The following is an 8211-nucleotide window of genomic DNA, read 5'->3' on the forward strand; positions in this document are numbered from 1 at the left end:
TACATCTACACACACTGTACTGCTACACACATCTACACACACTGTACTGCTACATACATCTACACACACTGTACTGCTACACACATCTACACACACTGTACTGCTACACACACTGTACTGCTACACACATCTACACACACTGTACTGCTACACACACTGTACTGCTACATACATCTACACACACTGTACTGCTACACACACTGTACTGCTACATACATCTACACACACTGTACTGCTACACACATCTACACACACTGTACTGCTACACACACTATACTGCTACACACATCTACACACACTGTACTGCTACACACACTGTACTGCTACACACACTGTACTTCTACACACATCTACACACACTGTACTGCTACACACATCTACACACACTGTACTGCTACACACACTGTACTGCTACACACACTGTACTGCTACACACACTATACTGCTACATACATCTACACACACTGTACTGCTACACACACTGTACTGCTACATACATCTACACACACTGTACTGCTACACACATCTACACACACTGTACTGCTACACACACTGTACTGCTACATACATCTACACACACTGTACTGCTACACACACTGTACTGCTACATACATCTACACACACTGTACTGCTACACACATCTACACACACTGTACTGCTACACACATCTACACACACTGTACTGCTACACACACTGTACTGCTACACACATCTACACACACTGTACTGCTACACACATCTACACACACTGTACTGCTACACACACTGTACTGCTACACACATCTACACACACTGTACTGCTACACACACTGTACTGCTACATACACACACTGTACTGCTACACACATCTACACACACTGTACTGCTACACACACTGTACTGCTACATACATCTACACACACTGTACTGCTACATACACACACTGTACTGCTACATACACACACTGTACTGGTACACACATCTACACACACTGTACTGCTACATACATCTACACACACTGTACTGCTACACACATCTACACACACTGTACTGCTACACACACTGTACTGCTACATACATCTACACACACTGTACTGCTACACACATCTACACACACTGTACTGCTACACACACTGTACTGCTACATACACACACTGTACTGCTACACACACTGTACTGCTACATACACACACTGTACTGCTACACACATCTACACACACTGTACTGCTACACACATCTACACACACTGTACTACTACACACACTGTACTGCTACATACATCTACACACACTGTACTGCTACACACATCTACACACACTGTACTGCTACACACACTGTACTGCTACACACACTGTACTGCTACACACACTATACTGCTACATTCATCTACACACACTGTACTGCTACACACACTGTACTGCTACATACATCTACACACACTGTACTGCTACACACATCTACACACACTGTACTGCTACACACACTATACTGCTACACACATCTACACACACTGTACTGCTACACACACTATACTGCTACACACATCTACACACACTGTACTGCTACACACACTATACTGCTACACACATCTACACACACTGTACTGCTACACACCTACACACACTGTACTGCTACACACACTGTACTGCTACATACACACACTGTACTGCTACACACATCTACACACACTGTACTGCTACACACATCTACACACACTGTACTGCTACACACACTGTACTGCTACATACATCTACACACACTGTACTGCTACATACACACACTGTACTGCTACACACACACACTGTACTGCTACACACATCTACACACACTGTACTGCTACATACATCTACACACACTGTACTGCAACACACATCTACACACACTGTACTGCTACACACACTGTACTGCTACATACATCTACACACACTGTACTGCTACACACATCTACACACACTGTACTGCTACACACACTGTACTGCTACATACACACACTGTACTGCTACACACATCTACACACACTGTACTGCTACACACATCTACACACACTGTACTGCTACACACACTGTACTACTACACACACTGTACTGCTACACACATCTACACACTGTACTGCTACACACATCTACACACACTGTACTGCTACACACACTGTACTGCTACATACATCTACACACACTGTACTGCTACACACATCTACACACACTGTACTGCTACACACACTGTACTGCTACACACACTGTACTGCTACACACATCTACACACACTGTACTGCTACATACATCTACACACACTGTACTGCTACACACACTGTACTGCTACATACATCTACACACACTGTACTGCTACACACATCTACACACACTGTACTGCTACACACATCTACACACACTGTACTGCTACACACACTGTACTGCTACATACATCTACACACACTGTACTGCTACATACATCTACACACACTGTACTGCTACACACATCTACACACACTGTACTGCTACATACATCTACACACACTGTACTGCTACACACATCTACACACACTGTACTGCTACACACATCTACACACACTGTACTGCTACACACACTGTACTGCTACATACATCTACACACACTGTACTGCTACACACACTGTACTGCTACATACATCTACACACACTGTACTGCTACACACACTGTACTGCTACATACATCTACACACACTGTACTGCTACACACACTGTACTGCTACACACATCTACACACACTGTACTGCTACATACATCTACACACACTGTACTGCTACACACACTGTACTGCTACATACATCTACACACACTGTACTGCTACACACATCTACACACACTGTACTGCTACACACACTGTACTGCTACATACATCTACACACACTGTACTGCTACATACATCTACACACACTGTACTGCTACACACATCTACACACACTGTACTGCTACATACATCTACACACACTGTACTGCTACACACATCTACACACACTGTACTGCTACACACATCTACACACACTGTACTGCTACACACACTGTACTGCTACATACATCTACACACACTGTACTGCTACACACACTGTACTGCTACATACATCTACACACACTGTACTGCTACACACATTGTACTGCTACATACATCTACACACACTGTACTGCTACACACACTGTACTGCTACATACATCTACACACACTGTACTGCTACACACACTGTACTGCTACATACATCTACACACACTGTACTGCTACACACATCTACACACACTGTACTGCTACATACATCTACACACACTGTACTGCTACACACATCTACACACACTGTACTGCTACACCCACTGTACTGCTACACACATCTACACACACTGTACTGCTACACACACTGTACTGCTACATACATCTACACACACTGTACTGCTACACACACTGTACTGCTACATACATCTACACACACTGTACTGCTACACACATCTACACACACTGTACTGCTACACACACTATACTGCTACACACATCTACACACACTGTACTGCTACACACACTGTACTGCTACACACACTGTACTGCTACATACATCTACACACACTGTACTGCTACACACATCTACACACACTGTACTGCTACACACACTGTACTGCTACACACACTGTACTGCTACACACACTGTACTGCTACATACATCTACACACACTGTACTGCTACACACACTGTACTGCTACATACATCTACACACACTGTACTGCTACACACATCTACACACACTGTACTGCTACACACACTGTACTGCTACATACATCTACACACACTGTACTGCTACACACACTGTACTGCTACATACATCTACACACACTGTACTGCTACACACATCTACACACACTGTACTGCTACACACATCTACACACACTGTACTGCTACACACACTGTACTGCTACACACATCTACACACACTGTACTGCTACACACATCTACACACACTGTACTGCTACACACACTGTACTGCTACACACATCTACACACACTGTACTGCTACACACACTGTACTGCTACATACACACACTGTACTGCTACACACATCTACACACACTGTACTGCTACACACACTGTACTGCTACATACACACACTGTACTGCTACATACACACACTGTACTGGTACACACATCTACACACACTGTACTGCTACATACATCTACACACACTGTACTGCTACACACATCTACACACACTGTACTGCTACACACACTGTACTGCTACATACATCTACACACACTGTACTGCTACACACATCTACACACACTGTACTGCTACACACACTGTACTGCTACATACACACACTGTACTGCTACACACACTGTACTGCTACATACACACACTGTACTGCTACACACATCTACACACACTGTACTGCTACACACATCTACACACACTGTACTGCTACACACACTGTACTACTACACACACTGTACTGCTACACACATCTACACACACTGTACTGCTACACACATCTACACACACTGTACTGCTACACACACTGTACTGCTACATACATCTACACACACTGTACTGCTACACACATCTACACACACTGTACTGCTACACACACTGTACTGCTACATACATCTACACACACTGTACTGCTACATACATCTACACACACTGTACTGCTACACACACTGTACTGCTACATCACATCTACACACACTGTACTGCTACACACATCTACACACACTGTACTGCTACACACACTGTACTGCTACACACATCTACACACACTGTACTGCTACATACATCTACACACACTTTACTGCTACACACATCTACACACACTGTACTGCTACACACATCTACACACACTGTACTGCTACATACATCTACACACACTGTACTGCTACACACATCTACACACACTGTACTGCTACACACACTATACTGCTACATACATCTACACACACTGTACTGCTACACACACTGTACTGCTACACACATCTACACACACTGTACTGCTACACACATCTACACACACTGTACTGCTACATACATCTACACACACTGTACTGCTACACACACTGTACTGCTACAAAATCTACACACACTGTACTGCTACACACACTGTACTGCTACACACATCTACACACACTGTACTGCTACACACATCTACACACACTGTGTAGATGTGTGTAGCAGTACATCTACACACTCTGTGTAGATGTGTGTAGCAGTAGTGTGTGTAGATGTGTGTAGCAGTAGTTTGTGTAGATGTATGTTTCAGTACAGTGTGTGTAGCAGTACAGTGTGTGTAGATGTGTGTAGCAGTACAGTGTGTGTAGATGTGTGTAGCAGTACAGTGTGTGTAGATGTGTGTAGCAGTACAGTGTGTGTAGATGTGTGTAGCAGTACAGTGTGTGTAGCAGTACAGTGTGTGTAGATGTGTGTAGCAGTACAGTGTGTGTAGATGTGTGTAGCAGTACAGTGTGTGTAGATGTGTGTAGCAGTACAGTGTGTGTAGCAGTAGTGTGTGTAGCAGTACAGTGTGTGTAGATGTGTGTAGCAGTACAGTGTGTGTAGATGTGTGTAGCAGTACAGTGTGTAGCAGTACAGTGTGTGTAGATGTGTGTAGCAGTACAGTGTGTGTAGATGTGTGTAGCAGTACAGTGTGTGTAGATGTGTGTAGCAGTAGTGTGTGTAGATGTGTGTAGCAGTACAGTGTGTGTAGCAGTACAGTGTGTGTAGATGTGTGTAGCAGTACAGTGTGTGTAGATGTGTGTAGCAGTACAGTGTGTGTAGCAGTACAGTGTGTGTAGATGTATGTAGCAGTACAGTGTGTGTAGATGTATGTAGCAGTACAGTGTGTGTAGATGTATGTAGCAGTATAGTGTGTGTAGCAGTACAGTGTGTGTAGATGTGTGTAGCAGTACAGTGTGTGTAGATGTATGTAGCAGTATAGTGTGTGTAGCAGTACAGTGTGTGTAGCAGTACAGTGTGTGTAGATGTGTGTAGCAGTACAGTGTGTGTAGCAGTACAGTGTGTAGATGTATGTAGCAGTACAGTGTGTGTAGCAGTACAGTGTGTGTAGCAGTACAGTGTGTGTAGATGTGTGTAGCAGTACACTGTGTGTAGATGTATGTAGCAGTACAGTGTGTGTAGCAGTACAGTTTGTGTAGCAGTACAGTGTGTGTAGATGTGTGTAGCAGTACAGTGTGTGTAGCAGTACAGTGTGTGTAGCAGTACAGTGTGTGTAGATGTGTGTAGCAGTACAGTGTGTGTAGATGTATGTAGCAGTACAGTGTGTGTAGATGTATGTAGCAGTACAGTGTGTGTAGCAGTACAGTGTGTGTAGATGTGTGTAGCAGTCCAGTGTGTGTAGCAGTACAGTGTATGTAGCAGTACAGTGTGTGTAGCAGTACAGTGTGTGTAGATGTATGTAGCAGTACAGTGTGTGTAGCAGTACAGTGTGTGTAGATGTGTGTAGCAGTAGTGTGTGTAGATGTGTGTAGCAGTACAGTGTGTGTAGATGTATGTAGCAGTACAGTGTGTGTAGCAGTACAGTGTGTGTAGATGTATGTAGCAGTACAGTGTGTGTAGCAGTACAGTGTGTGTAGATGTGTGTAGCAGTACAGTGTGTGTAGCAGTACAGTGTGTGTAGATGTGTGTAGCAGTACAGTGTGTGTAGATGTATGTAGCAGTACAGTGTGTGTAGCAGTACAGTGTGTGTAGCAGTACAGTGTGTGTAGATGTGTGTAGCAGTACAGTGTGTGTAGATGTATGTAGCAGTACAGTGTGTGTAGCAGTATAGTGTGTGTAGATGTGTGTAGCAGTACAGTGTGTGTAGATGTGTGTAGCAGTACAGTGTGTGTAGCAGTATAGTGTGTGTGTAGCAGTACAGTGTGTGTAGATGTATGTAGCAGTACACTGTGTGTAGATGTGTGTAGCAGTACAGTGTGTGTAGATGTGTGTAGCAGTACAGTGTGTGTAGATGTATGTAGCAGTACAGTGTGTGTAGCAGTACAGTGTGTGTAGATGTGTGTAGCAGTACAGTGTGTGTAGCAGTACAGTGTGTGTAGCAGTACAGTGTGTGTAGATGTGTGTAGCAGTACAGTGTGTGTAGATGTATGTAGCAGTACAGTGTGTGTAGATGTATGTAGCAGTACAGTGTGTGTAGATGTGTGTAGCAGTACAGTGTGTGTAGATGTATGTAGCAGTACAGTGTGTGTAGCAGTACAGTGTGTGTAGATGTGTGTGTAGATGTGTGTAGCAGTAGTGTGTGTAGCAGTACAGTGTGTGTAGATGTATGTAGCAGTACAGTGTGTGTAGCAGTACATCTACACACACTGTACTGCTACACACATCTACACACACTGTACTGCTACACACACTGTACTGCTACATACATCTACACACACTGTACTGCTACATACATCTACACACACACTGTACTGCTACACACATCTACACACACTGTACTGCTACACACATCTACACACACTGTACTGCTACACACACTGTACTGCTACACACACTGCACTGCTACACACATCTACACACACTGTACTGCTACATACATCTACACACACTGTACTGCTACACACACTGTACTGCTACACACACTGTACTGCTACATACATCTACACACACTGTACTGCTACACACATCTACACACACTGTACTGCTACACACACTGTACTGCTACACACATCTACACACACTGTACTGCTACACACATCTACACACACTGTACTGCTACACACACTGTACTGCTACACACATCTACACACACTGTACTGCTACACACACTGTACTGCTACATACATCTACACACACTGTACTGCTACACACACTGTACTGCTACACACATCTACACACACTGTACTGCTACATACATCTACACACACTGTACTGCTACACACATCTACACACACTGTACTGCTACATACATCTACACACACTGTACTGCTACATACATCTACACACACTGTACTGCTACACACACTATACTGCTACATACATCTACACACACTGTACTGCTACACACATCTACACACACTGTACTGCTACACACATCTACACACACTGTACTGCTACACACACTGTACTGCTACATACATCTACACACACTGTACTGCTACATACATCTACACACACTGTACTGCTACACACATCTACACACACTGTACTGCTACACACACTGTACTGCTACACACATCTACACACACTGTACTGCTACATACATCTACACA

Source organism: Dendropsophus ebraccatus, unplaced genomic scaffold (assembly GCF_027789765.1).
Source record: "Dendropsophus ebraccatus isolate aDenEbr1 unplaced genomic scaffold, aDenEbr1.pat pat_scaffold_547_ctg1, whole genome shotgun sequence".
In the NCBI taxonomy this organism is placed as follows: Eukaryota; Metazoa; Chordata; class Amphibia; order Anura; family Hylidae; genus Dendropsophus; species Dendropsophus ebraccatus.